We start from the raw sequence: 9,581 nt of genomic DNA, 5'->3' as shown, positions 1-9,581 counted from the left end.
TGCTATACTCATGTAGTACTGTTGTTTTGCACTTTATTTGTCATAGTGTTTTGGATGAATTCTCTCGAAGCACCAGCAGTGATATTTTTTTGGTAGAGCTTATAGAAATTAGAGTAAGCAAAATGTACAGCATAAAAAGTCATTCAGCTCAACTAGATTATGTCTTTTCACTGATTTTCCTTTTACTTCTCCATCCAGCTTTTTGAAAGAATGATTCTCTACACCAGACTATACCATGTGAGTAATTCTTTTTTATACCCTGGTGGAGTGCCTGCATTATATTTTGGCCTTCATTTTTTGATATCCCCAAATCAAAATTTCTTCTCCACATCTAAACTCTCAAATTCTATTGAGCAACACACTCAAAACGCTGGCAGAACTCGACAAGTCAGGCAGCATCTACAGATGGGATGAAATGTTTACGTCGCATCATGCTGATGGTTCGGGTGGAGGACCGCAACTAAAGGAGCAGAAACCGAATAAGAAAGTGGAGAGAGGGGAAGAAGTACAAGATGACAGATGATAGGGGAGCCCAAGTGAAGGGGGAAGGTGGATGGTGGGGAGGGGAATGAAGTCAAAAGCAATTGGCAGGAGAGGTAAACAACTGAGGAAGATTAAAGATTAAATATTCACATTATTTGTCATATGTACATTGAAACATTGGAACATGCAATGAAATATGTTGTTTTACATTGACTTATATAGAGTTCTAGAATGTGCTGGGGGCAGTCTGGCACCAACATGGCATGCCACAATTTGCTATCCTGAAGACCTTTGGAAGAAGGAATCTCATAGGAGAGGATAGTGGACTGTAGAAAAAAAGGGAAGGAGGAGGGAAACCAGAGGGAGATGATAGGCAGTTGAGGAGAAAGAAAAGGGTAACCAGAATAGGGAATTGAAAAAGAGAGAAGGGGAGAGTAATTATTGGAAGCTAGAGAAATTGATGTTCATGCCATCAGGTTGGAGGCTACACAGATGCAATATGAGGTGTTGCTCCTCCAACCTCATAGCAGTAGAGAAGGCCATGGATAGACATGCTGGAATGGGAATGTGAAGTCGAATTGAAAATGGATAAGGAAGGGGAGATCCTGCCTATTCCAGAGGACAGAGTGAAGGTGTTCGACAAGATCGTTCCCCAGTCTGCATTGGGTCTCACAATTCTAGAGGATGCCGCACTGGGCGCACCGGATACAGTAGATAACCCCAACAGGTGAGTTTTGCCTCACTGGGTGGGTCTGTTTGGGGCCCTGAACGGTAGTGAAGGAAAAGTTGTAGAGGCAGTTGCAGCACTTGTCCCTCTTGCAGGGAGGAGGGAGATCCGTAGAGAGGGGCGAGTGGACAAGGGAGTCATGTAGAAAGTGATCCCTGTTGGAAGCAGAAAGGGAGGACAGAAAGATGTGCTTAGTGGTAGGATCCTGTTGGAGATGGAGAAAGTTATGGAGAATGATATGCTGGATACAGAAGCTCATGGGGTGGTAGGTAAAGACAAGGAGAACCTTATCCCTATTAGGATGGTGAGAGGATGGGGTGAGGGCAGATGTGCAAGAAATAGAGGAGATGTTGTTGAGGGTCTCAAACTCCCTTCATTGTTCTGAAGGACTCTCTCAGGTTATCCTCATTCCTTTCATTTCTTGATAATCTGTTTAGTCTTTCCTTGTTAGTATAAATTGTCAATCTGTCTGGTGCTTTCTTGCATAATCCCTGACATTTCAAAACTTGATAATTAGAAATTTGTCCAGTACTTAAAGTGTGGTCTACCTAAATGTGGCGCCTCATTTCAGGAGGATTTGGAGAGGGTGCAGAGGAGTTAAAACAAGATACTGCATGGATTGGAGAAAATGAGGCATCATGAGAGGCTGGACAAACCTGGATTGTTTTCTCTGGAACATCAAAGGCTGAGGGGTAACCTGATAGAGGAAGATCAATTTATGAGAGTCATTAAGAGGGAAAATCCTTTTCCCAAGAGGGCATAGCTTTAAAATGAAAGAGGGAATGTTCAAGAAGATGTAAGTTTTTACAGAGCAAGTAATAAGTGTCCAGAATGCATTGTCGGGGTGGTGGTGGAAACAGGTACAAAAGTGGCATTTAAGAGGATTTTTGATAGGCATACAGACATTCAGGAATGGTAGGATATGGATCGTGTGCAAGCAGAAGGGATTAGATTAGTTTGGCATTATGTTCAACACAGACATGGTGAGCTAAAATGCATGTTCCTGTGTTGTTCTCTCTTCTATGTTCTATTGTCTATATTCTAAGCATACCTTCTCACTACCCCCTCAAAATGAATACCAAGCCTTCAAAATACTTAATACATTGATAACTTGCATTGTAGTTTTAATAATTTGTGAAATTTTCCTATGTAATAATTGTGACAATGGTCAATATCACTGGCAATCCAAGAATAATATTTGTATGAAGTACTTATCCCAACTAGCAATCTTTAATCTGTGTGGACAGACAATTGTAACTGGCAGATAACTTGGAGAAATCTGGACATTTGTTTGTATAATGCCTTTTGCTATGCATTAAGAATTCCCCAAAGTTTTCACAACCAAGTTAGATTGTTAAATCCTAGTCACTGCTGCAACGTGGGAAGCGGGACCAGCAATGTCTGTAGTGTTCTAGTAATCCACAACGTAATAATGAACAGGCTGGCAGAGGCAACCCTCCTGTGATGCTTCAAAATAATGTCATGCCACCAATGACAGCAAAGGGAGCCTTAGTTTAAAATGTCATTCAAAGAACTCAGCCACTGATACTGCAGTTCTTCCTCCCGTCTGCCTGTCTCCAGGTTTCACTACAATTCCTTGGAGCAGAGTTTGAATCCGTAACTTCCTGACCCAGAGGCGATTGCAATTTCTGTTGTGACTATGATCAGAGTCAAGAGAGACATATTGAGGATGGTGATATACAGTATCTTCAGAATACTCCCCAACATACCCTCCTCTTGGCCCCTGGACAGAAATCTGTCCCAGGAACGCCAAACTTTAAGGAGGATCAGATTAAGTAAGGCAGCAAAAATGCCATTCACTCTGGATCCCTTCCCCGATGACTAACCTACCATGTTTCTATGTGTACCTACATTTATACTAACATTCCTAACTGGCTATCTACAAGACAAAACAGAGATGGCAATAAAACATTCCAGTGATTTGATCCTCTTCTTGGATATTTGGATACTTTTGTCCTCTCAATTTCAATCTGTCTTTAAAATGCAGCTTTGCCCTTCATGTGTGTGCTGTCTCCTACCCTGCTGGCACACTGCAGTTTAGCCATCCTTGCCTTCGCCCCTTAATATCCGATAGCTCAAACTCAGCAGTGGCTATCAGTAGCTACTCTGTAGATAGGAGCACCAGCAATTGTATCAGGTTCAAGGCAATAGTTTGCATTCCAATCCATGACAGAAGATTGTCAAACTAATCTGACATGTTTCTGAGTCCCTTTGATCTATGTACAGGAGGGTTTGGTCTCTACTTGAATGGCTGTAAGGACCTCACCGTGGTAGCACTCCCTCCAGTCTGTCCTTTCAATCACCGGGCCGACCACAGAATGGACCCAGTTTCTTTGTGTACACTCCCATTTCAGACCAGGATAGCTGCCTTCAGGTGCTGTGTGCAATTTCTTCTCTTTCTCAGTCCGCCGTGTCACTATAGTTGTGCAACTTGATGTTTCTGCCATAACTCAGATCCTTTCCCATATAATTTTCCCAAACATCTTTCTATTCTGATCTATATAACTAATCATCCACCTTCAAGAAGCAGCCTTCAGTACAGAGTACTAATACCGTTATATTTAACATTTGCTGCCACACTCTCTCTCTCTGTCTTCTGCTTTTGTGTTTCTGTTCTCTTTCATCTGTGGGTCTACTTCCATCAAGTGTGGTCAGGTGTGAGGCAGAATGCTGGTATTCATCACTTAATTCTCTGTAATGACACAGTTAACAGGGGGACTTGATCTCTTGCTCTGTTTGTGAGGAAACAAGAAGGTGAGTCATACAGTTTAACCTGAGTCCACTAGCTGCCTCTTCAGGTCTGCACACACATTTGTCTGAAGTGACACCCGTTGCCCTATCCACCTGGGAGCAAACGCTGCCTTTTCAAGCTGCTCCACCCAGCTCCACCCGGACGATCACCCAGCAGGGGGAGGACTATCTTCTCTCTCTATAACTCTCTTCAATCAGCAATACATTGTGTTAAGCTGCTGTGTTCCATCCCTCATTGTGTTAAGCTGGTTACAATGGCCCTTTACACTCCATATAAACTTACTCAATTGACTCCAGTAGCTTCTTCTTCCAATTTCTGACTTCTCATGCTTTTTTTCTGTTGCTCTCTTTATCCCATAATCTACACACTCATTCTCTTTCTGTTCCTTACTCTCTCCTTTCTGATGAGTCTTTAATTGCTGCCACCTCTTACAGGTAGCATTGCTTTAGCACTTCTTGACTGTGTTTGGCCCCTACACTCGGGACCTCCTGACATGATTCACATATATTTCCCCATCTCCTGTTCTTACTTGGAGCTGCCATCTCTCTGTGGGCCATGTGTCTGCTCTGTAGATAAAACATGTTTGCTGTCCCTGTCTTGTCCAGTTTATTTCCTGAATCTTTGACAGCACCTCCCTTACCCAGGACAGTCCTTTCATTATTGGGGTACACCCAATAATCTGCAGAAAGCTACACTCCCTCAATCTCAAGAACATGAGGCTGATTTCTCTCTGCCCTCATTGTTTCACCCCCTGCACTGGTAGTGTACATCACCTCTCCAGTAGTAGACAAGGGTAGATCAATTATTGATGCTGAAAACCCTGTGTCCACCAACATATCACATGGTCAGCCCCCTAATAAATATTTTGTATTCATCTGGCAGTGGATGCTGCCACCAGCTGTTTGAACTGGATGCTGTCCATGCTGGTTCGACGAACTAGTCAGCAGTCATTTGGAGAAAGAATACCCTGCTCTCATTTCTGCCTATTTTGGTGGGTGGCTCACACACCTTTCCCTCTTTTTAGGACACTGCCTCCAACCATAGCCTGAGAGGCCACAGCAGTAACAAATCTGTCTAATCTGCCGCTCCCTTGCTGGGTGTCCTGGTTGTTGGCACACAGAGCAAGTCTTCCGTGACATTGTGGCAGCTACATTCACTGCAGCTGCTTTATGGCTTCTCTCTATCTATCCTCCTCTGATCTATCTCCCCGGCCCATGATACTATCTCAGGTAGGTCAATCCCCCACTGTCCTCAGATCTAAAACTTCCTGCTGGCCTGAGCTCAGGCTGTCCTTTAACATTTTCAGGAAGACTGGACCATCCCTCCCTGGATTGTCCAGCCCTGAATATCCATCACCAGACAGAGAATCCAAATCAGAATCTGGTTTAATATCACCGGCATACATTGTGACATTTGTTCTCTTTGTGGCAGGACTACAATACAATACATAATAGAGAAAAAACTGTGATTTACAAAGTATATATATTAAACAATTAAATTAAAGAAGTAGAGCAAAAATAAAAATAAAAAAGTAGCGAGGCAGTGTTCATGGGTTCAATGACTGTTCAGAAATCAGCTGGAAAGGGGAAGAAGCTGTTCCTGAATTGTTGAGTGTGTGCCTTCAGGTTCCTGTACCTCCTTCCCAATGGTAGCAAAGAGAACAGGGCATGGCCTGGGTGATGGGGTGTTCTAGAAACATTCTGAAACACAAAAACACACTCAAACAAGTATGCTACTATACAGTCCCCCCAAACGAGTATACATGCACCTCTCTGGAATCCCGAGTGGTCAGTAACAACCTTACAGGACTGGTGGCCCTGTCTCACCAAGCCACCCAAAAAAGTCATATAGCCAGTCCCTTACATAAAACCAATGTTTGTTTTCTCTCGCTCTCTCTCTCTCTCTCTCTCTCTCTCTCTCTCTCTCTCTCTCTCTCCCTCTTTCCCTCTTTCCCTCTTTCCCTCTCCCTCTCCCTCTCTCCCCTTAAAAATACTCACCCCCTTAGACTGCTAAGTCACTGGCCGCACAATTGGTCATAAATGTATCCCGGATGAGCCCCCAAATATTGTGACAGTGATCAGAGTCACCAGAGCGATATCAAAGCTGTTGATATAGAAGTTTTTATTCAGCACAGCAAGCAGAACATGATTCTGGAAACACACGGCAGAGGCTCACAAACTCAAAGTACGTCATGCTTTAGTACTCTTAAGGCCAATGTTGATAGTAGATGATTCCATATTATTTCAATAGATAGATAGATAGATAGATAGATAGATAGATACTTTATTCATCCCCATGGGGAAATTCAACATTTTTTCCAATGTCCCATACACTTGTTGTAGCAAAAACTCATTACATACAATACTTAACTCAGTAATAATATGATATGCATCTAAATCACTAACTCAAAAAGCATTAATAATAGCTTTAAATAGTTACAATGACATTGTTTGTTTTAATATTTTGGGTTGACAATGCTTCCTCTGAATTACATATCTACAGCGGGAGACACTCTGAATGTTCAAATACCTTTGCTAATTACAAGCTTCCCTGGACTTATTTATAATGATGCAAATTGTAAGATTGTAAAATGGGGTGCCATGGTTGCAAAGCAGTTAGGTTGGATTATCAGAATTCAGAGTTCAATTCCGGCATCCACTGCAAGGAATTTTTACATCCTACCCATGGAATGTGCTGGTCTCCTCCATGTGCTCCAGTTTTCTCCCACAGTCCAAAGACCTACTGTTTGGTAGGTTAATTGGTCATTGTAAATTGTCCCATGATGAGGCTGGGGTAGAATCGGAGATTGCTTAGGTGAGGCTGGAAGAGTCTACTATTCTAAGTAAAATAAATAAATAAATAAATGACTTTAAGTCCATATGTGCCTGGATTGCTGCAGGGAAATTAACACAATTCCATTGTCTTAACTTCTGGCTCATGCACATGCAAATATCTCGTGGTCACCATTTTGTAAACTATATCTCTAAGTCTGTGGGCTTTCAGCTTCAGTCACTTGCTTGCAATTTACCATAAAACCTGAAGACTAATTGAATGCTTCCTAAACTCATTTACATTTACAAAAAGAGCAAAAGCCTGGTTCTTGTTTACATCTGCTATATTCATATAACTTCAGAATACTCCTTATCAATTTCCACCATCTGAGATAAATACTTACAAAAACTGTATAAATTTTAGATTGGGAGTGATGATGATTATGGCAAGAATAGGTCATCAGGCCTTTTGCAGCAATTCAGGATGTCAGCATATACGCTAGATGGCACTTGCAGGAAGCTGAAACATATTAATGACTGGGCTTTAGCTAAAAAATATCACTGAGTGTCAAACACACTGATGGACAATTTGACAATCAATATTCCTCCCCTGTGCTAAGCCAAATTACATGCTTAGGAGAAAAAGGAATGAAGGGATGTCTCACATTCTGTCCACTGGTGCCTGAAAGTTGAATCGGTTCTACAATCAGTCCAGGACCCCACTTCACATATTGAAATAATGCTCACACAAAGAGTCATTAACTTGTTGTACATCCCCACATAATCTGAGAGCATTTAAGCAACTACATTGTGAATGACTGGAATTCCTTTAGGTTGTAAGACCACCAAAGCTGTTTTAATTGAAACAAATAGGTTCTTTAACAACAATCTGGAAGCTTTTGTGGGCAGTTTTTCCTGGGACTACAAAGAGAAAAAAAAATGAACCTTGTATTTTCTAGAGAGTGTCAGGTTGGATGTAAGCAAATTAACAGTCTAGTATTTCTGATGTGTGGATATCACTTAAACATAGGAATTATTTCTAGCATGATATTTTACTCATGGTTACAACTTGCAAAACAGGATCTTGAATCGGTGACTTCCATGATTTTTTGTCTTGCACAAGCCTTGCCGGACAGCAGCTCACAAGTTACATGCTTGGCTCATTCGCAGTTTAAATGTGGTTTTCAGGGCATTTTCACCCTTTGACATCCTGTAATTTCAACCTCACATGTCAGGGACCATGAAACCAGCACATGGTACCCTCAGATATCAGGTGACTGTAGTAAGACTGTATTCAGCCGCTGATGCTAATACACAAATGGGTTTGTTAGCTGTCTGTAGCATAGGGATATAGGGATTCTTCTCAGAATATGAACCTGTATATTGCAAGCGTGCTTTTAGAATTTAAGTGTTAGTAGTCCAGTGTTAAATTTGTTGATGGTAACAACATTACTGGCTGTAAGATGTGGAGTTATGAAGAGAAAACAGGAGTTTTTTTTAGCTAGAATTGGAAGAAGAATTTGCACTCATTATTGGAAGATGAGAAACAGCTGTGTCTCAGCAGCAAAATCTCACTCATCATTGAAAAATGGGCAACTCAAAGCATGAACGTAAAATGGATCACTACAAGTTTTCATCTGAATATCCTCCAGTAATTCTTTATGATTGCATTAAAACACATGTACACTATAGTGTATGCTTATGATATGAATATAGGATATCCATAGTGATAATTTTCATTTATAAATCAAGAGAATTGTACAACGAATGGTAGGGCATTGAGATTTGCAGTGGAACAAAGGGACCTGGGATGCTAAAGTTGTGTAAGAGATTGGTGAGACCAAATTTGGATTACTGTGTGTAGTTCTGGTCACCTATCTACAGGAAAGATATCAATGACCTTGAAAGACTGTGGAGAAATTTTCCACAGTTATTGCCAGGACTTGAGGTGCTAAGTTACAGAGGTTGAATAGGTCAAGACTTTATTCCGTGAAGTGCAGGACATCGAGTAAAAGATGTTAAAGAGGTGAGCAAAATTATGAAGGGAGTAGATAGGGTGGATGCATGCATGCTTTTTCCCTTCAGATTGAGTGACACCAGAGGAGTCAGGTTAAAGCAGAAAGGTAAAAATATTTAAGAAGAATCTGAGGGGGAGATTCTTCACTCAGAGAGTCTTGTGAGTGTGAGATGTGCAGAAATGGAAGTTGTAGATATGGGTTCAATTGTAATATTTAGATCATAAGGCAATAAGACATAGGAACAGAATTAAGCCATTTGGCCTATCAAGTCTGCTCCGCCATTCAATCATGGCTGACTAGGCAGAAATCAGGTCAACGTGCATTAAACATGCCACAGAACCAGTCAGTGTGCTATAGTGCCCGGTGGCTCTGACTCTATGCCGAATCTCTAAGCTCTCGATACAAATCGAGTATCTGATCAACTGTTATTTTGTTTGAGATCCAGGCTAACCATGTGACTGTTCATCAAAAATATGACACTAAAAACACACACGTGGATGGGGAGAAAATGATTGGTTCTTGCCAGGAAATGTAGAGGAGGCTTGAAACAAAAGCAGAGCAGCAGAGACAATTTAGCATGAGCGATAGCTTTAGGCCATGAGGGGCCACAAAACAAGACAGAACAGATACTAACACAACAAGGCAACAAGGTAACTGATGGCTAGGAATAACTGTTTAAGGCTGGCTTCTTCGATGAGTGATCAAGGCTGTGGATAAGAGTTGGGTCCAAATAGGCTGCCGGTGATGAATAAGAAATGAGTACAAGTGACTCATATTAGGAGACAGAGACTGGAAGGAGCCTGTAAGTG

General features: G+C 41.6%; 1 protein-coding gene across 1 annotated transcript in view; it reads left to right on the top strand.

The window, feature by feature from the left end:
* The first annotated feature begins 214 nt into the window (after nt 1–214).
* LOC140738278 (coiled-coil domain-containing protein 60-like) overlaps nt 215–9,581 on the top strand; it is a 120,269-nt gene continuing 110,902 nt past the window's right edge. Inside the window, exon 1 of the mRNA XM_073065446.1 lies at nt 215–237. The gene's annotated coding sequence lies outside the window, so the exon portion shown is untranslated. The remainder of the gene's footprint in view (nt 238–9,581) is intronic.

This window comes from Hemitrygon akajei, chromosome 14 (assembly GCF_048418815.1).
Source record: "Hemitrygon akajei chromosome 14, sHemAka1.3, whole genome shotgun sequence".
In the NCBI taxonomy this organism is placed as follows: Eukaryota; Metazoa; Chordata; class Chondrichthyes; order Myliobatiformes; family Dasyatidae; genus Hemitrygon; species Hemitrygon akajei.
This window is presented reverse-complemented; position numbering and strand designations above follow the sequence as displayed.